The sequence below is a fragment of the Micromys minutus genome (assembly GCF_963924665.1).
Source record: "Micromys minutus genome assembly, chromosome: 5".
NCBI classification, from domain to species: Eukaryota; Metazoa; Chordata; class Mammalia; order Rodentia; family Muridae; genus Micromys; species Micromys minutus.
This window is the reverse complement of record NC_137974.1, coordinates 59,872,234-59,898,943: the sequence shown is the minus strand read 5'-3', so window position 1 is coordinate 59,898,943 and position 26,710 is coordinate 59,872,234.

The following is a 26,710-nucleotide window of genomic DNA, read 5'->3' as shown; positions in this document are numbered from 1 at the left end:
AAAAAAGAAATGAGAGACTCTGCAGGATAATTTCTCCTGGAGTCAAGATTTTTATCTGGTACGAATGTGTGTGTGTGTGTGTGTGTGTGTGTGTGTGTGTGTGTGTGTGTGTGTGTATGTGTGTGTGTGTGCTCAGACTCTCACTTTGTCTGGACCTTGTGTCATACACAGGGTTGGTTAGTTAGCCCCAGGGATTTGCCCATTTGCATGTCCTCAGTGCTGAAATGACAGGGATAGGTCACCACACCCAGCTTCTCTACATGGGCTCTTGGATAGAATTCATGCTTGTACCACAAGCACTTTTCAAACTAAGACATCTCTCCAGCCCGTCCTGCTCATTTAGCTCCTGAAATGTGTAGTCAACCGACAGAGCTCACTCCACAGACGTTTCCAGGCATCCACTCTGCCTGTGTGCTCTGTGAAGTTTGAACACGAGTTTGAACCACGTGATTCCCTGCCCTCCGGAAACCAGGGCCTGAGCTGTTTCAGTGGAGAGTGAGGTGAGGTTGCTGACACAGTCATTTTAAGAGATTTCCTTCTCTGTACCAGATTGCCCTGTCTCATTAATGACAGGCTCAATTTCCATCCTGCTCATTGATGGGTCTTTGCAAGACATCCAAGAGGAAGGCTTCCTTCCAGTACTGAATGTTTCTGCAGACAGTTGCTGTTTGCCAACTCAGGAGCACAGTGAAGTTAATTTTGAGATTTGGGGAGAAAGCAAACAAAAAAATATACTGGTGATCAGGAGAACAACCACAACCACCCAAGCCATTTCTTTAATAGGCAAATTCTCTCATTAAGTCATTCACACTGCCTCGTTTTCTATCAAGGACCTAAGAGCCAATGGTTTCAGCCAAAGGACTGTGGTTTCAGATTTGCAATCAGCAGGCTGAGTTCAAGTCTCTGTCCTGAGCTCTGCTCTTGTCTCAGCCTGAAGGACTGAGGTATTAAACCATTTGTCCCAGCTACTTCGTAAGGATGCCGGAGAAAAATGTGCGAATAATGAATGTAAGAGGGCTTTAGTAGAAAGTAAAGAAACACACACACACACACATAAACAGACTTACATGGAGAGGGGGGAGAGAAGGAGGGAAGGAAGAAGGGAGAGAGAAAGAGATTTTGCTCCCCCGCCCCCCAGCAGCCACTGAACATATATAGCAGGTCAGTCTTCATGTGAGTCCTGAACAACTGGAGCAGGGGTTATTTCAAACACTCTTGCCTGTCTGTGGGATACATACTTTTAGCTGGTGTGTCTGGTCTGATCTCAGTGGGAGAGGATGTGCTTATTCCTGCAGATATTTGATTGCCAGGCTAGGGAGACACGCAGAGGGCCCCCATCTTCTCAGATGAGAAGAAACCAGGAGTAGGGGCAGCAATCGGGATGTCAAGTGGATTTAAAACAAAACAAAACAAAACAAAAAAAGAAGATAAGCAAGGAACGTCAGAATAAATTAGTCAGGTTCTGAGGGTTTCTCACCTTTTCTGGTCTTTCTCTGGGGGGAAAGCTCTCTAATGATAGGAAGGATATGCTACACTAAGCATCTCATTCCTCAATAATCCATATAAAATTCCCCAGTAACATTAGGTAAACCAAACAAGTGAGAGAGCAGCAGAAGAGGAAACAGCCCAACTTCCAAGTGGAGAATCACAGCTACAAGAACACTTGGGGCCAAGCCTAAGAGGACCCTTCCTGCTAACATGAGATTGGTTGTGTTTATAAAGGGTTAACTGTATTACCAACTGCCAGAAAAAGAATGCAGAGAGGGCAATGCTTCAGAAATAACCTGTTTGATAAAAATAATCTCCCCCTCACACTTCTGATGCCATCGGGCAAGTCAGACACACCATTATGATGTGGGTCACCAGACACAACACCGTGAACCTGAAGGAAATTGCAGCAATCCATCATAGAGCTTTCTGAGCTGGTTATCGCTGGCTGCTTTTTATCTTCCAAACGCTCCCTAGATTTAATTGCCTTGTTGTAATGGATTAACCTCTGAGGTCCACAGTAGCGTTTATATTGTGTTCAAAGGGAAGGCAGCGGGATTTTGAGCCAGTCTGGGGAGGATGGCTTTATCATACCAAAGTTGTTCCTGCTCCCTTCTGGATAACTCCAGCAAGTAACTTTCTGCACATGTCATAAGAATGTCCAGGTAAAAGAACAGGAAGCCTCACCTTTGCCTGGAAGGTGTCCATACAACCCTTTAAAGTTTATTACAAGATGGAAGAGAAGTAGGCAAGGACCACAGGACTGTGGCCCTATGAAGAGATATTAAAAGCCCTGGTCTTAGAGAGGACAGGTGTGGATGTTAATCTTCTCTGTACCATGTATCACTCCACGTTTTTTCAAGGTTATTCCCATTAGTACCTCTGCCAACTCCCATTGTGATGGTTAATTCTGGATGTCAACTTGACTGGATTCAGAATCACATATCTTCAGCTGTGTGTCCTAGATAGCTTGAACTGGCGAGTTGTCACAGTTCAACATAAACATAGTTTATAATTAAATATAGTTATAGCCAAATATGAATATATTAAAAAATCGGGGTTTAACGTGTCAGTCTGGAGTCCTCTGTGAATTGTCTCAATCAAGGTATTGTTCAGATGAGACAGGCCTTTGAATGTGTCTGTGAGGGGGATGGTCTCGATTGTGAACTGATATAAGAGGGCTCCGTCTACTATGGGTAGCATCTGTGCAGGTGGCCCTAAGATGTGTACGGAGGCTAGCTAAGCATGAGCCTGTTAGTGGGCCATCATTTCTTCACAGTTTCCTCTTCAGTCTCCTGACTGAGTTTCTGCCCCTACTTCCCTTAATGATGGGTTATGATCTACAAGCCTAGAACGAAGGAAACCTTTTCCTCCCCTAAGTTGCTTTTGGTTAGAGAGTTTTACCAGAGCCACAGAAAGGAAAGTAGAACCATGTGGAAAGGAGTTTCTAGATGGCCAGAACTGAAGGCCCACCCATAGTATGACCACCCATAGTATAAGTGATGTCTCTCTGCTTCTTGACTACAGTGTGACCAGCCACCTCAGGCTTCCACTACCAGGGCATGGACTGGTCACCTGTGTGCCAAAATAAATTGTTCCTTTCTTACATCGAATGTGTTGAGTATTTTTCCACAGCGAGGAGAATTAAAAAAATGCTATTGCCATCTCTAAAATGCACCTCATTTGATCCACACCCTGCTTTCTTTACTTAAAAGTCATTTGTCACTCTACTCAACCTGGAGCCCAGTTCAACAGTCTCGTGGTTCAGCTTCAGCTCCTTGGTAGGAACACAGGACTATCCCCTTCTTGATGTACAGCAGCCTGTTCACTGGTTGCCCCACAACCCACTCTCTTCCTCTGCTTTATCAATGTCAGTGAGTTGAGAGAGTCCTCACGTCTCTGCCCTTCCCCCTCAACATTCTCCTCCTGTTCCCACAGCTTGAAATATGAGACACTATTTAATTCAAGTCAACAACCAGTCCTCTCAAAATAACACTAGATGTGTTCCTGACACTTGCAGAGGCTTCTCTGCAGCCCCTTTCTATCCACTATGTGATGTCATGGATAAAAGACAAGTGGGCCTGGCCTGAGGATAGAGGCTCCAGTCATATCTAGTTCCAGGTACTCTGGTTATCTGTGATCTACTGAGATGGCAAATCTGTAAGAAAACAGATTTAGGCATGTTTATGGATTTCACTGGGCACCTCGGGGGGATAAGGTGAACAATGGGCATGTGCTAGCCTCAAATTTGGAGCAGAAAGTCAGAAAAGACGGAATATTCTTATAGTCATCAGAGATTGTAGCAGGCATTTAACTTCGTAATGGTCTACATAGACTCTGCTGCCAAGGAGTGGGCAGGTGAAGTCACCACACCGAAGTAGGTCAACATGAGAGGGAGGGAAGCAGCCCATGGGCACAAGAGGGATGACCCAAGAGAAAGCAGTCGAAGCCAGAGAAGAGAAGTCTAAGCATTAGAAAAGAGATTGTTGGGACCCTGTAATGGATAGTATTGTCACCTTGATGTGATTTATGACACAACAACCTGGAAGGCAAATCTCTGGACATGCCCATGGGGTCTTCATTACATTAGCTTCTTGAAAAGTCTGTGAAGGATTATCTATGTTGGGCTGAGGTGGGAAGAGTCGCTCTAAATGTGAGTGACACCGTCCCCTGAGCTGGTGTGTTAGATTGCATAAAAGCGTAGGAATCTGGTGGAGTAGCAGCATTCATTTCCTTTGGCTTCTTAACTGGAGATGTAGCAAGGCCAACTGCCTCAAGTTCCTGTCGCCATGGCTCCTCTGCCATGATAACCTATACCCTGGAATTATGAGCCAGAATAAACCCTGCCTTACTTATGCTGAGTGTTTCATCAAGGTACTTTATCAAAGCAATGCAAAAGTAACTAAGACAATAAATAATGAGGTCACAAAGATGTCTGCCAACATCGAGTCTAGAACATAATAGAAGCCATGTATGTAAATTTTAATTTTCTACATGCACTAAGAGGCAATATTTTGCCTTATACCCAATATTTAAGATCTATCACTTCAACATGTAATTGTTGTAAGACATTACTGAGGTATTTAAGATCTATCATTCCAATGTGTAATTATTGTAAGCCATTACTGAGATATCTTTCACTCACTTTTCATACTTGGTATTTTATATTTGTAACATATTTTAGTTCAGACAAGATTCATTTTGAGTACTCAGTGGCCACATGCAATGGACTAGGTCTATAATATGATTAGAACCGGCCTCTGCTGATATGTAAAGAACATCTTCCAGGCTAAAAAGCAATGCACATAAGACTGTAGTTTCAGGTGGGTTAGAAGACTGTATGTGTATCTGTTACTTGTCTTGTTGTTAAGAAAGGAATTACCCAACAAAAGCAATTTAAGGAAGAAAGTATTTGATTTGGCTCACAGTTAAATAAGGAATGTGGTCCAGAAAGGTGGGAAAATGTGTGGAAGAAGAAGGATGAGGCAGTTTGGTCACATCACATTTATAGTCAGGAGGTAGGGTGTGGACAGGAAGTAGAGCTTGTCTATAAGCCTTTAAGACACACCCACACTGACTCACTTCCTCCAGAGAGGGACTCTACCTCCTTCTGATTTCACAGCCTTATAGAACATGACCACCCACCAAGCACCAAGTGTTCAGTTAGGAGCCTATGAAGACCATTTCCCATTCAGAATACAACAGGGTTTTAGGAGGATGAGGAGGATGGGTGGAGCGCTGAAGAGCAGTTATCTACAGCCCACTGGCTGATGCCTCAGGAACAGCCTCTCTTGCTTTAAATGTTTCTTTTCCTCCCACACATACTTTGAGAGTTGCTGAGCTTCTTTCATTCTAGGAGATGGGTCGTCTTAGCGTTGAAGAGTCTCCCAGAATGTCTAGAGTCAGTCACACCTCAGGCCATCCACAGGCCTCCTCACAATTTTCTTCTCACATACACAGAAAGCCGAACACTTCTCCTGTAAGAAAATAAGCGTAAGTTGCTGTGTCTTGACACTCATCCTTCATGCTCCTGGGCAGTTCACTTCAAAGGGAAGATCTACACAGACAGCCTTGAAAATACAAAAGGACCCCTAGCTATCTTGTGCCTGCCTACACAATCAATAATAATAATCACAGCCGTGACAATAGTACGCACAGGACCAACCACATCCTTCTGCTGTTGGCAGCTGATGACTCTCCCGGAGCTATTTTTCATTCATAAGGGCTCAGAAAAAGCCCAAGTGTGACCCTGTCTAAGCCTTTTCCTCCTTTCTCTTCAAACCCATGTGTACGTGGAGGTAAATCTAATCCATGTGTTTCTGATTCATTTACACTTATCTCATCAAAAACGTTGTTTTCTACCAGTGATTTGACGGCCAAGCAGTCTCTCTTAAAGCTCTTTCATTACTAATAGGATGTTGTGGTTTGCCAAGAAGAAGGGGAGGAAAAAATGCTGAGCCTTCAAAGATTGGAATTCAAGTCAAAATTTTAGAATCTGAAAGTGTGAGCCAGTTTGACAGGATGCTTTTCCCATCATTTCTAGCCATCTTCCTCTCCTCGGTTAAAATGCTTAGGCTAGGCAAGGTTGTTGGTCTGGTTGTACTTGAGACAAGCTGGACCAGAAAATAGGACACAATCAGAAAGGATATGTTTGGAGGAATGTAAGTCCATCTCTGGAGAACTCCTTCATTCCACAGAGTCCCATGACCTTCTTGTCACCTAAATGATGGCTTGTCTCCTCATCCAAGGGTGCTTTCTATACTCACAAACTGTTCTTCTACCAGGGGATATATTCAACATATCTGAAACCACCTTCCCTATCAACCACCTCATTGAAAGCCATGTTATCAATAATGTTAGGAAAACAAAAATCTTTGAGCTTGAAGATTCCTATAGCCCTGAAAAGAAGCTAAGGACACATTAGGTCAGATGTTAGGCTGATAAACTTTCCAACTCCTCTTCATTTAAGACTTTACTTAAACTGACCCTTGTAAGAAAGATAAAAAATAAATACTCGCTTATTACTTTTCTCTGAGATGCTGTCAGATCTGCATTGAACATACTACTTCCAGTTTATCATGGTTCTGAAAGACACCCTGATAGATTTTCTTTCTGACATTTGAAGTTAGGGCAAATCTTCAACGTCCCTCACAGGCTTAGATACTCTGATCTCCATCCATGTTTGCATCTCTTTGGGAAGCTTCCAGACATGGGCCACTGGACACATGTTATACTAGCAGGATGGATTTATGAGGTCTTTTGCAAAGGAAGAAAACTGTGTAGTCCGGCCATGGTAAGGCAAAATAAATGTCAAAAATATGCATTGAATTAATTTATAGTAACAAAATCCAGGGGGGGGGGTGCAGACCTTGTAGAATAAAGGGGAGATGCATGCATGGTTTGTAGAGTGGAGAGAAACTGAAAGAGGTTCTGAGAGAATAGGGTGAGGAGTGACACGGAGAGGAAGCAATCAGCAGAATAATTTTTTTCAGACAACCCCAACCATTGATCTTGTTCGAAATGGATGGTCATTGTTAGAAAGGTTTGGCAAGATGACTACAAATAAGACAGAATAGCCCAGACTTTGTGAAGGATACCAATCAAGAGACATCTCCTAATTATTGTGCTGGCACAACAGGGCAAGTGGCATCCAAGAGAAATTTCCTGAGTCCACATGAGAAACATAGAATAAGGGAAGAAATGAGTGTTAATCAGAAAGAAAGGTGGGTGGGGTCTAGGACAATGGGGGTGGGGCCCAGCCTCGAAGTCCTGGATGACATAAATCCATTTTAGTAACTTGAACTCTCCCTGAGTAAGTTAATGATAGAATAAATTTTCAATTAATTAATTAAATGGGATTATTTGGGTGGCAGGGTAGGTGGGTCATTGGGAAAATGAAAATATAGGGGTACAGATATTAGCCAAGTATAATGATACAGGTAAAAAACATAATAGCAAATAGCATAATTAATGTCTTAAAAGTTACAAAGGAACAATGTAAAGAAGGCAAGTATAACTCTTAGATCTCCACAGAATTCCCAGCATGAAGTGATGTTAAACTTAACAAAATGAATCACAAATGTGCATGTGTGCACGAGCATACACACACACATTCATACATACATACACATACATACTCACACACATATTCATACATACATACACACACATACACACTCACACTTACACACACATACACACACTCATACACACACTTATATTCATACATACATACACACACATATACACTCACACGAACATACTCATACACACATACACACACACACACACGCACACACACACACCACTCCTAGTCTGTGTTTAGGAAGACTTCAGCATCTCTCTGTGGTACTCCTTCTGGAATATTCCTCACCTGCTTCCCCTCTTCATGCAGTCCCAGATTACATTCATACGGAAGAAGATACAAATTTACTTATCAAAAGGTAAGTAACCATCTTGAATTTCTCCAGAAGACAATGGATTTTATTACCAAGAGCAAAGAAGTCACAACAAGAAATAAGAGAACTTTTAACAATGAATGTGTAGCTAGATTGTAAAACTGCATGACTAAGACCCTCTGTCTGCCTCTTGCATTCCTTCAGAATTGCTGGGCCAGCAGAAGACCTTAGTCAAGTAAGAATGCTTGTCTAAGGACACAAATTTAATATCCAGGACACACATGGTAAAAGGAGAGAAACAACTCCTGGGGGTTCCCAGACATCCACGTGTGTGTGCCCTTTGGCAGGAGTGCCCCATACTGTGATATAAGTAAATACAGATAAATTAAAATAACAATTTTGTAGTGGTCACATCAGAACTGAGCACCTACAGTGACAGGAGCTGGGGCCCAGCAGCTGATCAAGTAACATTGTAGAGAGTCATGTGTCACCATGTCATGCACACACCCAGAAACATTCATATCTACAAAAAGATTAATGGCCCGTGTACATGACATTAGTATTTGTATATTTCCCAAGTAATAAACAAAGTTACATTTTTAAGAGCAATCACAAAACTTTTTAAAGCGAAATAAATATATGTCACACTGACTTGCAGAGAGTCCACAGCACAGTACAGGCAGTACACCATCATGGGGTCGTTCCAATTATCTGTCAAGTGCCTCCAATCGGCTGAGGCTCCTTTGGCAATCATCAGCCTGGTTATTACATTTAAACTCTGTTGTAAGCACACGAGGCAGCTCACTCACCCTCCCATGACTCTTGATGTCTGTTGGCAGCTTTGGTCCATAGCACATGGTCTGAAGGTTGCCCAGAGAAAGAAAGATGGATTCAGGTGGTGGTTGAATTTGGATTTTTATCAAAGTAAATCTTTTGGCAATTCTATCACTCCAGTTAGATTCTTTTTATTTTATTTAATTTTTTATTGGATAATTTATGTATTTACATTTCAAATGTTATTTCCTTTCCTGGTTTCCCTTATGGAAAACGTCTATTCCATCCCCCTCCCCCTGTTTCTATGAGGATGCTCCCTCTCCCTCCCACCCACTCCCACCTCAGCACCCTGGCATGCCCCTACACTGGGGCATCAGGTCTTCACAGAACCAAGGACTTCTCCTATTGATGCCAGACAATGCATCCTCTGCTACATATGCAGGTGGAGCCATGGGTCCCTCCATGTGTACTCTTTGGTTGGTGGTTTAGTCCCTGGGAGCTCTGGGGGATCTGGTTGGTTGATATTGTTGTTCTTCCTATGAAGTTGCAAACCCCTTCAGCTCCTTCAGCCCTTTCTCTAACTCCTCTTTTGGGGTCCCCCTGCTCAGTCTGATATGGTTGGCTGCAAACATCTTAATCTGTATCAGTAAGACTCTGGCAGAGCCTCTTAGGAGACTGGTCTCTCTTTCCTGGGTATAAAATACATCAAAGGGCAGTAAGCCCTCTCATTCTAGCCCTCTGGGTTCCTGAGGTTGTTCCGTGATCACACACTCTGTATGGAACCCCATCATCTACCCACCTAATCAGATTAGCAGACTGTCCTGTTCACAAGAGAGAGGCCTTGCAAAAGCCAGGGAATACGGCAACTCTGCTCCCCTTGAAAGGAAAACATAATTGGAAAGGATGAGCCTCAGGCGAAGAGACCAGTTGTAATTTAGCAAACAGGAATGAGATCTTTAAACATATGACTGCTACACAGAGAGTTTTAAAAAGACCATGTGTGGAGAAACCAAGAGCATAGACAAACAAAAGGAGTAAAGACAGCACAAAAGAGGTTTTAGAAATTAGAAGGTGCTTAGAAAAACAAACAAAACAAAACAGCCCTAATAATGATAGAGCAAAGTAACTTGAAACTAAGGCTGTGGTCCAGAATCTACAACTGAGCAAATATGAGATTTCTCCCATACCGGGTACATATCCACCGAGAGTTAAAGGGAGAGCACTTGAAGAAGAGAAGGCAGTTGGGAAGCAGAAAGCATCTCTCCAGTGTAACTTTTCAGAATACTGCAAAGAGCCCAACTAAGCATGGGAGCTATTTCCAGATTTAAAACAATAAAGAAAAAAGTCTGAAACCATTAAGAGGGGGGGAGTTATTATAAGGCAGCTTGGAGAGGTAGGCATAGCTGTACATGCCGGAAGTTGCGTCACATCACAGGAAGCTAAGCAGGAGGATCATAAGCAGGAGGCTAGCCTGAGTTATATGTCCCTATATCAACAAGGTGGCCAGAGGGGAGGAGAGAGGCAGGTAGGGAGGGAGGGAGGATTGGAAAGAGGGAGGGAGAGAGGGAGGGAGGGAGGGAGGGAGGGAGGGAGGGAGGGAGGGAGGGAGAGAGGGGAGGGAGGGAATTAAGAAAAAGAGGGAAGAAGGAAAGGAGGGGAACAAAGGAACTTGAATCAGCTAACAGTAACTGTTAACAACTGTCAATACTAGAAGTCAGACATACACATTTACAAACAAGGAACCCAGAAAGTCACTTCGTGCACTACAAGGTAAATCGCAGATTCTGAGTTTCTGGTGAATGACACCACTATCCTTTATTGATTTCTTAACAGAACCAGAATCTGTGGTCAGTGATAAAATGACTCACATCAGTAGACTACCCTGAGGCTAAGAGCTGCCTTAGAGCCCAGTCTCTGCTCTCTCCTCTTCCTTCCTGAGCATGCTTTTCAGAACATGGGTTTGAAGCCTCCAGGCAACAGCATAATGTGACCCAAAGGAGCAAAGCCCCTGTGGTAAAGATGTTAACATAAGGATCAGAGAGAAGCTAAGTCCTTGATGGGAAATAGATGCTGGGGACCAAAGCCTGTGTTCTCCTACAAAGCTGTTTGTCATTCCAGACAACATGGAGAACTTGTCAAACATAATGTTAGAGATGTTGTTCTAAATGTAACCCAAAACACAGAAGCAAAGAAAAAAAAAGCAGTGGTGTGTGGGGGGGGGGTGATGAATACATATGAGAAATTATAATTTTTATTTTGTTTGGGAAAAATGGTACAGAACAGTTATAGAGTTAAAGACAAGCTGGGGGGGGAACCACTTTAATGTTTATCATAAAAACTAATTTGTTTGCTATATTGTAAAAATCCAATAAAATGGTTCAAGGAAAAGGAGACATGACTGAAATAGAAAATGGCTGGAAAATTAAAACAGATCACAGAATAAAGAATCCCACTGTCCTTATATAACAAGTATTCCAGCTTCATTAAGATCTGCCCACGCAGGAAGCATGGGGAGTTCACATGCATATGCTTGTCAGAGAGCACATTCATAAAAACGTTCAGGGTAGGTAAGTAGGAAATTCGTCCCTGGGTAAAGAATAGTTGGGTGACAAGGACGAATGAAATATGTACTCCTCTCTGAATTCCCTTTCAAAATTAAAAAAAGTACACATGTGTTCACATGTGCATGCACACATGTGTCTTAGTTAGGGTTTTATTGCCATGGACAGATACCATAACCAAGACAAGTCTTATAAGAACAACATTTAATTGGGGCTGGCTTACAGGGCCAGAGATTCAGCTCAGCAAGGAAGGAAACATGGCAGCATCCAGGCAGACATGGTACAGGAGGAGCTTAGAGTTCTACATCCTCATCTGAAGGCTGCTAGTAGAAGACTGACTTTCAGGCAGCTAGGGTGAGGGTCTTAAGCCCACACCCACAGTGACATACCTACTCCAACAAGTTCACACTCCTAATAGTGCCATTCCCTGGAACAAGCATTTACAAACCATCACAACATGCAAGTGAGTAAATGTATTTGTGAGTGTGTGCCAGAGTGTATGTATGTGTGCAAGAGTGTGAGTGTGTATGTGTTTATGTCTATCTGCATATGTGTGTGTGTGAGAGAGAGAGTGTGTGTATGTGAGAGTGTATGTGTTTTTGTGAGTGTATGTATGTGTATGTGTGTGTGTGTGTGTGTGTGTGTGTGTGTGTGAGAGAGAGAGAGAGAGAGAGAGAGAGAGAGAGAGAGAGAGAGAGAGAGACACTGTGTGAGAGTGTTTATGTGTGAGAAAGGGTGGTTGTGTGTTTGTTTGTGTGCAGGTATCCTCAGAGGACAGAGAGGGCATTGGCACTTCTGGAGCTGGAGTTACAGGTAGTTGTGATCCACAAGGCCCTAGTTTTGGTCCCCAGCATCTATTTCCCACCAAGAAACCAGTTCACCTCTGCTCTTTATGTTAACATCTCTAGAATGGGGGGCTTCATTCCTTTGGGCCACTTGATGGTGTTGCCTGGAGGCATCAAACTCATGTTCTGCAAAGCACATTAGGGAAGGGAGAGGTGAGGGCAGCTGGCTGCTGAATTGGCCCTTTTGTAAAATGCTGTCCATAAAAACCCCATAGTCAATGTTTGCTTGTGTCCAGTCATGAGAATTGGCCTATAAGGCTGCTCTCAGCTTCAGGTTAGTCTACTGATCTGAATAATTTTAGATAATTCTATCAATGAGCACACTTTCTGGTTCTGTTAAAAAAACAATAGGGGATATTAGTGTCATTGGCCAGAAACTCACAGTCTATGTCTGACTTCTTTACATTCTCTCTCTCTCTCTCTCTCTCTCTCTCTCTCTCTCTCTCTCTCTCTCTCTCTCTCTCTCTCTCTCTCTGCTTGCTTCACTCCATCTTTCTCTTCATCCTTTATTCTTTAGCCCAGGACCACAGAGTTCAGAAATGCTGTCTGATGTCCTAGAAAGGGAGCTGTAGATGGCTGTGGTGTGGTGTGGATACTGAGAATCAAGCCTGGACCCTCAGGAAGAAACACCAGTGCTCTTAACAATGGAACCATCTGTTTAGCCCCCATTCAGCCACTCTTTGGAGTATTTTTTATGCTGTTCATAATCTATCACAAAACAATTAGTGCTCCAAACATGATGATTCTGGGATAAAGAGATGTCTCAATCAATAAAGTGCTTGTCTCACAAGCATAATGACCTGAACCTATGGGAAAAAACTTTGTGGAGAAGTGCACATGTGCACTACCAGTCCAAGGAGGCACAGAAGAATCACCAGGGCTTACTGGATGGAGACCACTCTAACCTACTCGGTAACTTTCACATTCGTGAGACATCCTGTCTCAAAAAACAAGGTGGACAATTCCTGAGACATGACGTATGAAGTTTTTCTTTGGATTACACAACCCACACAAACACACACACACACACACACACACACACACACACAAACTGTACTTACTATAAATACATCAAGCTGGCTGTAAAGTTAGGGGAAACCTGACATAGACTCACTATGTTAATCTTGTAGAACCTAATGAGAAACAAGTCTTCACATGGTCAACAATTCCTTACTTACAAACAGTGGAGCTAGTTAATTCTCCCTAACAAGATATAGCCTGGCAGAGCAGGAAGAGAAGAGGCATCACACTGTGGCTGGAATGTTGTATTCATGTGCTGGAATTCTTGAGTAGATTTTCTCTTGCTATATTCTGAGAAACCATTCTGCACTTTTTATTTGTGTGGAATAAATTCTCCTCATCAAATCCCAGACTAAGCCATATTTGTTCAGGACTCAGTCATAAAATTGTTGGACCTTGGACATTGCTAGCAGGCAAGGATCATGTATTTTCGGGAGATGTAACTTGGAGGCTATCCCTTCTAGCCCAAGTCTATATAACATTTAAGCAGCATGGAAAAAACAGGCAAGATGAGAGTGTGTGTGTCAGAACCTCTACTGGGTCCAAGACCTCCAGGGAAGCCTGAAAGCAGTGGCAGATCTCCACCTAACACAGGGGATGCCTATAAATCTGGTTCTCTTGTGTGAGTCATCAGGAGAAGAATTTATATATGTCTAGAAAAATGGAACACTGTCTCCAGCATGTTTTATTTGAGTAACGTCTATTATCTCTATTTTTTCCCCAGTTCAAAATGTTTTCCTTTATACTTCCTCCTCAGGATACTTTTTAAGATATGCCTTTCCTCATCATACCTCCAACCCTTCACCCATAAAAAATTGGATGTCACAAAACAGACTTTACATATAGTTGCTTAGTTTGATGGAGAAAGTTGCAGTTTGAAAGGCCATGAACCATTGTAGCTTCTTATTCCCTCTTTAATCAGTTGCTTCCACTTTGAGGAATAACATTGGCCTTATGGAGAACATGTGTCTTGGGTGAATGGATGTCTATGTTCTTTGCTTCATCATGCCCTGTTCCAGGGACAGACCCGAGTAGGTGAGGACATGAAGAAAAAACAGACAGATGGACACATGGGCAGAAAGCTGGAATTGGGTAGTCTTGGCTCTGGAAACTCATCAGGTTTATTATACAGAGCTGAACCAGAAGTCAAGAGTGTTCCAAGCAGCTGAAGAAAGAGGTAGAGTTATGTCGTACAGATAAACAAGAAGACGAAGTTTATAGTATTAAGTTGGATCAAGAAGGCAGGCTTGTCTAATCTTGATATGAGCAGTTTCTGTAGGGAGCAGTGTTCAGGTCGAAAATATCCTTGGGAGGTTAACGGGGCTATAGTGAACATTTTAAGCACCCAATGTCAACATTCCCACTAGAATTCCCTGAGATGACATTGTCCCAAGGCACTTGGGGTCCTTAACATGGCATGCTTGCACCAATACACATTCACTTGGGACCTTACATATGCTGGGTTTCCTCTGCTTCCTGTATTCTTTACAGTGAGCCCCAGCTCCATAATCATGAGAATGTTCGTTTTCTTCCAATTCTTCACCCATCCTCAGGGGTGGGTGACCTTGGAACTTAGGTTACCTAGCCAAGGGGACATTGTGATTCAGTCTTCACATAACCCCTTGTCCTTTGTGTTAAGGTAAAGGTGGATGGTAAGTGTCTTCTCTGGGGGTTCAAACCCTTCTAGACATTACTTTGGTTTTCTATAACTGTAGACCTAGTTCATTGTCGATACACTCAAGATGTCAAGACTGTAAGTGTCTTGTTGATATGGAGCTGAATTTAGAGAAGGTACTATAGGTTTGGAGGCTTCTGGAGAAGAGGCTACATTTCTCATTTGCCTTCCATCAAGTGGATTCGCCTACCTACTCTTCTATCATGAGCTGTTTTGGTCACTAGCATGATTATGACCCCCAACTCTCAGTTGCTGTACCTACCCTGCATTTGGAGCCCATGACATAGTCAAAACCCATTCTTTGCAATATCTAGGCATACTATGGCATTTGTATTTGGCATTTTTTCTTCTACCTCATAGCTTAGGTCTCTATTTTCAAACCTACTAACCAAATGTCACCACTAAGAAATGAGATTTCTCTCCCTTCCTGCGTTGACATTTCATCTTCACTGAATTTCTTTACAGTCTCATGCATACGGTATTCTACTGCTATGTCTTGGGCTTGTAAATGTCTAAATTACTTTGTTTCCTATATATGCTTTTAACTAAAATATTGGCTGAGCCAGAGAGTTTGTCTGGGAAGAGTTGCCCATCCCCCAGTAAACTTCATGTGTACTTCTGCAGGAAGCTCTAAACAACCCCTGCCACACACATGGCAGCTGCCTGATCCTCACATAAAAGTCTCCATGTATTTAACTTGGCTCCAAGAGCCTCCCTCCAAAGTCAGACTTTGAGAAGACAACCAAATAATCACAAAGGGCATTCTTAAAGGCAGACAGAGGAGAGCACATTTACCCTGGGTCCATAAAAACAGGGTACACCACACTTTTCAGCTCCTGGAATGCCCCAGAGGCCTACTTGCTTAAAAAAAAAAACAACACAGCAACAACAGAAAATGATAAACAGCCAAGTTGTTTGTTGATACAGTTCTACCTTTCATAGACTACTTGCTGTGGTTCTTGGGCTAATTATTTAAAAGATGACACATTTGGGTTAATTCAACACATTAAAATCATCATGTGTAAGAATCAAATAGTAAAAGATGAAGGGGACTGTCTGAGTTAGGGTTTCTATTGCTGTGAGCAGATGCCAGGACCACAGCATGTTATAAAGGAAAATGTTAAATTGGGTCTGATTTATGACTTACAGGTTCAGAGGTTTAGTCCATTACCATCATGGCAGAAAACATGGCAGCGGGTAGGCAGACATAGTGCTGAAGAAGGAGCTGGGAGATCTACATTTTAATCTGAAGGCAACAAAAGTGAATGTGATCCACTAGGGCTGGCTTAAGCTTTGAAAACCTTAAAATGCATTCCTCAAAGACACATGGTCCAGCAAAGCCACACCTACTCCACCAAGGCCACACCTCCTAATTGGCCACTTCTTATAAGCCTAATGGGGTCATTTTCATTCAAACCCCACAGGGATCTCAGACAGAAAGGCACACATGGTTTGGAGCTGTGATTCTCAACCTACCTAATACTGCTAACCTTTATTACAATTTCTTGTGTTGCGCTGAGTAGCCCCCAACATAAAATTAATTGCACCGCTATTTCCTAACTGTAATTTTGCTACTGTATGAATCCCAATGTAACTATTTGTATTTTTTCAATGGTCTCAGGTGTGCCCCCAAATAAAAATATTGTCTGATCTTCCAAAGGGATCACAACCCAAAGGTTGAGAAGCACTATATTAGATTATAAAGAAAATAGGGTTGCTGGTTCTGTTTTTGTTTAGACTCTTTTAGACTCTTTCACAATGGTTTAAACCCACACAAATATTTAAAAACAAAACAAAAAACCCACATTATTCCACAGAGTAAGCCTGTGGGGCACATCTTGCCTGTTTTACAAATAATGAATGGTTGGCACACCGCCACACTTACTTGTTTGTATACTATCTGTAGCTGTCTTTGTACTATGAGGCAAAAACCCAGTTGTTGCCACATTTGGTCGGATCCAGCCTTTTACAGAAAAGTTCTCAGCTTCTGTCTCAGATCAATACTGGCACACAGTCTTGTCTTCCTAATTCATTTCCCAGGAGGAAGTTTATGGTTTGAACAGGGCAGAAGTAGACCATGTGACTCTCTCAAAAGCACCCTCCCCTGTTTTCAGAATTGTGCTGCCTTCGCTTCCTTTCTTTTCCTCTGATAAACAGTCTAATTAAAAGCGACATGGGGAGAAAAGAGTCTGGCTTATACTCCCATTATTAGGGGAAGTCAGGGTAGGATCATGGAGGCAGGAGTGGAAGCGCAGGTCATGGGAGCTCATGATTTATTCACATGTTCTCTATGCTTCACTCACCTGGCTCTTTTGTATGCTGCAGAAGCCTAGGGATGGTGTTGCCTACAGTGGGCTGAACCTCCCCCATCAATCCTTAATTAAGAAAACTCTCCTAGAAATTTGCCTATTGTCAAGCTGATATAAAAGCAGCATTTCAAGGTTCCCTCTTTTGAGATGACCCTATTTTACTTCAGGTTAACAAAAAACTAAGCAGCACATCTGCCATGGTTTTTCTGTACCAAAAGCTTTTCCTAGACTGGTGCTGAAGAATAGAATCTAGAGTCTTGGTACTGTGAGAACTCACTAGGAAACTTTAAGTCCATTTCCCTTTTGAACTGTAGCTCTGTTTTTCCATCTGTATATGGGATGATGATCATAATTGGCTTTTGATGTATAGTGAGAACTAAATAAATCCATGCACTGAAAAAGTCAAGAGCAATGGTCTTATGAGCATTGATACTTATCTGCTTCTTTCTCTCTGTGTTGGAGCCATTCTTCCATCCTTAACATCCCATGCATCATATATGAACCAGAACAGAAGAAAGAATTCAGGTGAGAGATCTATCTTCCAATTTAGTAATACCTAAGTGTTGGTTGAATGAATGCTCTCTGAAGTGCTCAGAAACGGGAGTGTTGGGACTCATTTCCAATCTTGGAATATTTGCATATGAATATCTAGGTATTCTGCATCTTGAAAATAGGATGAATGCTAAAGGCAACTCATCCATGTTAACAGAGAGTTTTCTCTTTGAGTTTTCTGGTGATGGTGATTACATCTAGGTATCACAAGCGCTAGGCAAGCACTCTACTACTGAGAGCTATGTCTTCTCACAGCTCCTTATTTTTCCTTTAGAGACAAGGCATTGTTTACTAAGTTGCCCAGGCTAACCACAAACTCACCCCAAAGCCCAGGCTGACCTTGAACTGGCAGTCTTCCTGCTCTGGGTGACTAGGATTATATAGGCTTGTACCACCAAACCCAACAACTGAAGATAATTTTATCCAGTAACTTAATATTGCTCCTGACATCATTCCAGCACTCAAAACAAATTTCAGATGTTGGATTATTTCGGGTTTCAGACTTCTTGGATTGGGGATGCTCAACTTTTACCCATCTCTTAGTTTTCCTATAAGCCATAACAGTCTACAAAGTGGGTATATTGGAACACATCCTCTGTACATCTGAGAAACCCAAATCACTGCAGTGGTTCTCAACCTTCCTAATGCAATTAATTAATGCACTTCCTCATGTTGTGGTGACCCCCAACCATAAAATTATTTCATTGCTACTTTATAACTGTAACTTTGCCACTGTTATGAATCATAATGTAAACAGCTAATATGCATGATAGCTGATATTTGACTCCCAGAAAGGTCAAGACCCACAGGTTAAGAACGACTGAATTAGAGACTAGCAACTCTTGCTCTGCTGGACTTTTCTGGACTTGCTTTCTTCTGTCTTGGATATTTCAGCTCTCTCACCCTTCAGTGGGCTAATTGTCCCTGGAATAGTCACCCGCTGGGCTCAACACCTGGTTCTCTTCAAAGGGTTTAATAAATGAGTTGCTTTCTGTATGTGCTTACTCATGTGCTCCAGAGCCAGACACAAGGTTTAAAAAGGCCGATTCCAGTTTGAAAATAGGAAAATTAATCTGGCCATTGCTCAAAGCTAGTCCAAAGAGAACAAGAGTAGATTGGTCCCAAGCATCCAACACTGTATTGTCCCTTGACAAGGCTGCCGAATCAATTAGCCCAGTTAAATGAGGTGGAAAATTACTCCCACAAATAAGTTGCCATGAAAGGGGAGGCTTAATTTGGCCTAAGGGGAAGCAAACAGCAACTTCTCTCCTCTTGCCAGAGTCTATGAACAGGAAATAATTGGCAATTTATGTCTGTGTGTGTGTGTTTTAAGGTCTTGGTACAAACGTGTTTTTGTTGACAAGCAGCAGAGGCTTTCTGTGACATTTCTAATTAAAGGACAGAATAACTGTGTGTGTTGGCAAATGTGTCACAAGTGTAGCAAGGCCACAAGCATAAGGGACTTGGACCCCACTCCACCCTAAGGCTAATGTGAACCTCCAGGAAGCATGGCCTCCTCCATTGATCTGTCTCAGAAGCCCACAATACGGCCTGGAAAGACAGGTAATGAACGTTAACAAATGCATTGGAACTCTTAGGAAGTAGATGCTTTCCTGTAGGAAGATGACTCCTCTGATTTGAGTATGGAATGTCCCACCACACACAAACACACACACACACACAAACACACACACACACACACACACACACACACACACACACAGTCAACGACACTACTTGGGTAGGCTGTAGAACCTATCTAACTCCTATGAATGAAGTGTCATGAGTCATGACTGGCAAAGGTATGTCATAGATGGTGGATTTCTCATAATTGTAGGCTAGTTCCAATTACTGTTCTGGCCTCTACAACCAGGTTAGCACCTTATAAGTCTCAAGACAAGCTCTAGCTGCCACTGACTGGGCTGTTCTGCTCACCCCAGCCACCATGGCTTTTTTACCATGGTGGACTATATCCTCTGAGCTGGGAGCCATTGTAACTCTTTCCTTTCTTCAGTAGCTGCTATCAGTGGTTGGATAAGTGACTGACACATTAATTAATTTTGTTAAGATATATATCAGTATTGAGGGAAATCTCTTCTTTTTATGCAATGCATGATATATACCTGCCTTATCATCTAGAGGGAGGAGCTCAGAACATGTTATCAAAGATGAGGTGTTGCAGTAAATATTAAAAAGTGGAAACCTTTTATCCCACACTAGTGCTTGCTCCCATGGGGCTATATGACACTTCAAGGATCTCTTGGTGCTCCATGCCGCCTCTAAGAACTCAGGCATGGTTCACTCCAGTGCCCACTGCTTCTGTCCTGGGTGGATACGACCACCAGGTGTGTTGTTTTCACTCACTTTCCTCCAACCTCCCCACCCCAAACAAACATGACTTCACATCCATTAACTTATCAAACAGGCTTATATATTAAATTCTCAATCCACAATCCCTCTACACAATAAGCTTATAACCAATGGCCAAAGACATAAACTGCCCATCTATATGAGATTAGACCCATAGAAACCTTTAGAAATAATCACGACAAGCTAATCATAGCTAGAGATTTGATGAGAGAAACATACACATCTGCTTTCATATCCTCCATCAACCTCTGCCTCCCACTTCCTCTTCCAATTTTCTAGACCTTTCCCTGCCTACCTTTCTACTGTTCAATCATATATTGCCTTAACATAAACCTTCAAGGAGGCCTTGGGGTTCTGGGAGTTTTTGTGTAATGGGACCCTGGACTGGGAAAGATGACCATACCATCTTGATGTCCTGAGTTTCATCACCCAGAATCCATGTAACAGTGGTCAGAGGGCACTGAGTCTACCTAAGGTGTCCTCTGACCTCCACATTTATGCCATAACAAATGAGCCACATGATACACATGCGATAAAAATTAAGTCTGGTTTTTATTGTTCCCAAAGATCTCCTCTGGATAAGGGCACCGGCTTCAAAGAACAAAATGGAGAAGAACAAAGTTCTTGCTATACTAGGTTAATAGAAACAAGGGAACTTGTTTCAGGCAGCTCTGCTTTCCCCACATTTCCCTGTATAGGTCCCTCACATAGATTCCAACCAGCCCTTAATTTCTCACTATTTATCAGTTTTTCTAACAAACACATCTTGTCTCCATGGAGTCCTGGAGTCCAGGTGAGGGTCTTATATTCTCCTCTCTCTCTCTCTCTCTCTCTCTCTCTCTCTCTCTCTCTCTCTCTCTCTCTCTCTCCAAGAGAATGACTAATGAATGAGACTTAGCAGGATCAGTACACTTAAATAACATATACGTCTTCATATATGGCTAATGCATCATAAGGGAATTTATTTTAAAATAATTCTTTGTATGAACATTACTTCACCGTTTATTGATAAGTCTTACATATTTTTGTACTAATGGGAAGTATAGGCTTATTTGTTTAACACAGTACAATACAGAGACATAATAATTTAATATTTACATAATGAAGAGTGATAAGAAAACGTTAAAAGTCTTTGTTTCATGAATTATACGGTTAAGTCTCTGTAAGAGTAAAAGCTTGCAGGAGCCATGGAAATATTCCCATACATGAAACATAACAGCCTTGAATTAGAATGTAGGTGTTTTAAGCAACGTTTTTGGAGATATTTGGTGTCGGAGCACGTGCAGTGCGAAGTCAGCATGAGAACCAAGACAACAGTGATGTCCCAACATGCAACGGAAGCAAACACTGACAGAGACACCTCGGATTCATCAGACATTTGATTTGGAATTAATCTTTGGTCACTTCGGATTGAGAACCTTTTTACTCTTGTGGCTTTTTTTGTAAGCTCTACATCTAGTTACATCACCCGATGCAACACTGAGACTCACTTATTTTTTAATTATGTTTTGTTTATTGATGTTTGCAGAGATCTGCAGTTGCTTTTTCCTTGTGAGACCTGTGGATAGAACTCAGCTCATGAGACACACAACACGCACTTTACCTGATGGGCTGCCTCACCAGCCTGGAATCTACCATTTCAAAAGTTTTGTATTACTCAGTCAGTATGATTACTTCCAGGTCCACCCATTTACCTTTGAATTTCATTTTTCTTTACAGCTGAATAAAATTCCACTGTGTATATATTCCACATTTTCATTATCTGTCTGTCAGTTGATGGACACCTAGGTTCTTGGCTGTTGTGAGTAAGAGCACATGGATAAGCAAGCATCTCTGTAGTAGAATATTAAGTTCTTTGAGTCTATGCCCAGGAATGTAGAGCTGGATCACATGTTAGTTCTGTCTAGCTTCTTGAGAGTTGGCAGCTACTGGGAGAGGAACAGTCAGCTTTCTTTAAGAATGTGGCCTCTACTATAGGCCTATGTTCTGTTGGATAGCCAGACACTTATCCACATACAGGAATCACTCGTTGGACTCAGTGGGCTAAAAAGGAACACATAGGGTTTAGAGGTAGACATGAGGGATTCTGGGGGAGGAGTTGGAAGGAATGGTGGGTGGATGTGATCAAAGTACATTGTATATATGCATAAAGTTCTCAAATAATAAAAAATATATATCTTTAAAATACTCAGTGCTGTGCTAGATAGTTTCACATTTGCTACAGGATTTGGGGTCAGGCTACGCAGCTGAAGGGACATCAGCTCACCACCTTCTATTCCACTTCAGGACCACTCCATCTTCTCCCAGTGTTGTGAAGCAACCCACACAAATCTCTTACACCTCAAGCCTTCATCTCCCGTTTAATGTCCAAGTCACTTTCTGTGGGGTTGGTCTGGAGAATAACTGAAAATGGTTCCCGTAAAATGAAAAGGAGAAATCAGAACAGACGTTGGAAAAACAAACCTTCTAGCTGGCAAATGCCCCCTTTCCCCAAAGCCACAGGGACTTAAAGGGGGCCAGATGTTGCCATTTTCACACTACAAAAGGTCACATAAATGGATCCATAGGGCAAACTACATTTCTCAATTTCCTTTAACACAACTTAAATGATGGGAATATGGCCAGGACGTGGCAGATGCTCCAGAGATTTGGTTGTGGGATCTATGACAAGTCCACCAGAGTGATGAGCGTAGCCTTAGAGAACATCTTCTGCCTGGAAACTCTTCCCTCTGGCTTCTAATATGCTCTGATTCCTAACAAAGCCCTAGAATATTTTTGAGGTTTGGAGGTTTTGGTTATGTTTTGTGCATATTGCTTGTTTTTTTCTATTGATGAAATTTTCACGTGAAATCTGAACATTCAAAATGAGTGATTCTTTTTTCTACACTCAAAAATATCACAATAGGTCAGAAATGACTGTTAGTCTTTTTAAAAGGAAAGAGTAACACATGTATGTGTGCACACGTGCATATAAGTGTGCTTATACACAGAGATGTGCCCACACAAGTGCACATATACACAAGCACACACATGAGGAACATTCAGGGATCCCCCTCAATTGTGCTTCTGCAAAGTGCACACAGCTCATGAGCTTGGGTTGGACCCAATAATGAAGTGGCATTGGAGAAATAGAAAGAAACAGAGACAGAGAGAGACAGAGACAGAGACACAGACACAGACACACACACACACACACACACACACACAGAGAGAGAGAGAGAGAGAGAGAGAGAGAGAGAGAGAGAGAGAGAGAGAGAGAGAACTGCACATATTTCCCATATTTCCTTATGAACCAAACTGTAGAGTTGACCACACCTCCAAAGAAAAGGCATGTTATTGGACTTGTGTCTTCAGAAAGCAGGCGTATATAAACATACATGGGTGTGCCTCCTTCTTACTGATTCTATTCAAGGCTTTCACCGAATCCACTTCTCTGCCATTCAGATTTCCTTTAAAGTCCCAGAACAAAGATTAATTTAAAAAAGCAAAGCAACTTTCATTCATAGGACCTAAAGCTACTGTTTCCTACTTCCCTTGCTTTGACATTTCTTGGATTTTTTTCCTACCAGAATTCCCCAGAAATACACGATCATCCCGGATCCATGGCCAGGCATCTCAAGGGTTACTTCTGGGTTATGTTATGAATTTTGGCTGAGACATCAACACATGTCAGCATGTTACTTTCAGTGACATGTTTGCCTCTTCTTTGTTAGCTTTGGTTCAGGGCTATAAATCCATTTGTGAAAGCAAAGTTCCCAGCCTAAGCAAACGTCACCCAGCATGCCTCCCAGACTCTGAGACTTCTCTAGGGCTAACCCCCTCCTATCATCTCTGTCCTCACTCACGCCCCACCCCGTTCTTCTTAGAAGTCGAAGTAAAAAGAATGTCTGTGATCAAAGAGAATCCAACTGGCAGGGCATGAATGAACATAAATGAACACGCTTTTGGCTACTTGCTTTCTATGGTCAGATCTTGACACAATCCAATCTCAAAGCCCAAGTCTGCTGCCTCTGGGGGAATCACAACCACTGAATCTGCTTTGTGTTGGAGCTCTAGAAATCTCTTGTTGTTTTTCCACTAGCAACAAGAAAGCATGCCCCAATATTGGGGAACGGTGTTGAAGTGGAGTTTTGCTCTTCATAAACACAAGTTTCACTGTCAAATCTCTGGTCTCCCATTTTATTATCAAAAATATCATTGGGCTCTGCTGCAGGCCTTTGAGGCACCTGCAAACATCCCTGTCAGATCTCTGAGCTCCAGGGTCTTTCTTCTTTCCCTAAATGAGCTCCTTCCCTACTCAGCTTCCCTTCTGCTTTAAGTGACTTTCTCGGGCTGTGCTTTCGGTGTCTGTGGTGGGAAAAAAGAGAGACCATGAAGCCCTGGTTAGTTCTTACTTCCAATTTGGCATAGCCTAAGCTCACTTCAGAAGAGAACCTCAACGGAAAAGCTTTCTCAACTAGACTGACCTATGTCTGCGCCTGTGTCTACATCTGCGCCTGTGAGAAGATGTCTTGGTTGATGATGGATATAGGAGGACCGTTGTGGGTGGCCAGTGGTCCTGGACTATGTAAGAAAGCTAGCTGAGCATGAATCTGGGATCAAACCAGAGAGTGAGTCAATAAATAACACTCTTCCATGGCTTCTGCTTCAGGTCCAGCCCTGACTTCCTTCGGTGATGGATTATGACCTAGAAGTATGAGCTAAAAATAATAAAGTTGGTCTTGGTCAAGGTGTTCTTAATCACCGCAACTAACTGAAATGAAAACACTTGCTAATACAACTCAACAGAGCTTACGGGGGCATGTTTTAAAAAGTCCAGAGGACTTGCGCTTCCTCAAGGACAGCTGAAGGTGGCCAACAGACAGCCAGTTTACAAGTAGCCAAGCAAACTTTTAAGAAATGCTTGGCTACCTCTTTCTTAAAAAAGAGATACTCTGATTTTTACAGCATGTTGCACATATGTGTATATCTTCCCATGTATGTACTGTATCTATGTGGGTACAGAAAATGTGTGTGTGGAGTTGTGAGGACAAGCTTAGGTATCACTCCTCAGATGATATTCATGGGTTTATGTTGTTGGGATTGTTTTGGTTTTTTACACAGGGTCTGTTATTGTCTAGAATTCACCTGTAGTTAGTGGCTAGCCAGGGAGGTTCTATGTTTCTGCTTCTCCAGACTCAATATACAAGTACATACCATCAGGTCCAGGATTGTTGTAGATGAGGTTTTGGGAGCAAACACTGATTCTCCTGCTTGTGAAGCAAGTAACTTACTGATGAAGCAACCTCCTAGCCTCCTAAAAGTAATATTAACAGGCAGCTTGTGTACACATTTTAACCATCACCCTAATACCTAAATTACTTTAGATGGCTTCAGAAACTCACACACACACGCGAGCACACACACACACACACACACACACACACACACACACACAAATGGAGAGTTTCCACAAAAATCCAGGGTTGGGCAAATGAATCATGGCCTGAAGAAATCTGTAGGAAAAAACCTCCCGGGGCAGACAAGAAAGCAGCAGCTCCCAAGAAAAAGGCAAGGGGTTTGAACCCAGCTTTGTCTGTGTGACACTTCCTTTTCACTGTGGATAAATGCTGGACAAAGAAACTGAAGGGAGAAGGGCTTTATTTTGCTCTGCAGTTTCAGGGAATTTCAGTCCCCCATGGGGTGAGGATAGTAAAGACCATGTGACAGTTGGTCCTGTCACAGTGGTGACAAAGGAAAGGCACAGCCCATGAATCTGCACCAGGAGCTGGGCTTCCTGTCTGATAATGCAGTGTTACCAATTGGGGACTCGGTGCCACACACAGGAACCTGTGGGAGACATTCAGATTCCGTACACTGTAGGCCTCAGTTCTGCGCTCCAAAGGGTTTCAGTTTAATCTTCCATCAACATTTTCTTCAACAAGTGATTCATATTAAAATAAGCAGATATTGGTATTCTCCTAAGGCAGGTGCTTTGAAGGAAAAATATGTGCATGTGTTTGAATATGCAAGCTCTGGTGTTTCTTAAAGAATGTTTGCTTATTGCTTTATAGACACACCTTACATAGCCTCGAATCCGTTAGAAACCTTTTACGGCTCTGTCATTCATAAATTTGTCCAAACTCTGTTCTAAATCCATTTACACTTCCCATCTCTGCAGCCTCTTGGGGTAATGAGCTCCATGACTTGATTACTTGCTAGAGGAAGACTTATGTACTTTCTTGTTTTCCTAGGTTTGACCTCAAGCTCACAAACTGCCTTAGGATTTCAGAATTTCACCAGCAAATCCAGAAGGTCTTTGTTTTACAAACTGGAATCAACACAATTCTTAGGAGATGCTTTATAAGGCAGAAACATCCAATACCTTCTCCTACCGTAGTTCGGCAGTAAGTACTTTATAAAGTAAATGAGGGTGCTGGCAGCTTAGGGATGTCGTGGCCCCAAATGGCTACGCATCAGAGGAGTGTAAACGTCTCCAGTGAAGGTTGTGGAGGGACAAACTCAGGCTCTGACTCCAGCTCTTCTGTGTGCTGTGAGGTCCCCGTAAGCCTCATTCATCGTCTGGAAACTGGAAAGCACTAGAAGGCATCCCAGAGGCTGCAGTTTCATGCACGTTTTATAACCTGCCTAATGCAGTGCCAGGTCTGCTGTAAAATATCCCACACCAATCTGCGTGCTGTGGGTGAGTTAATGAACTACAACAATTATGATGCTTAAG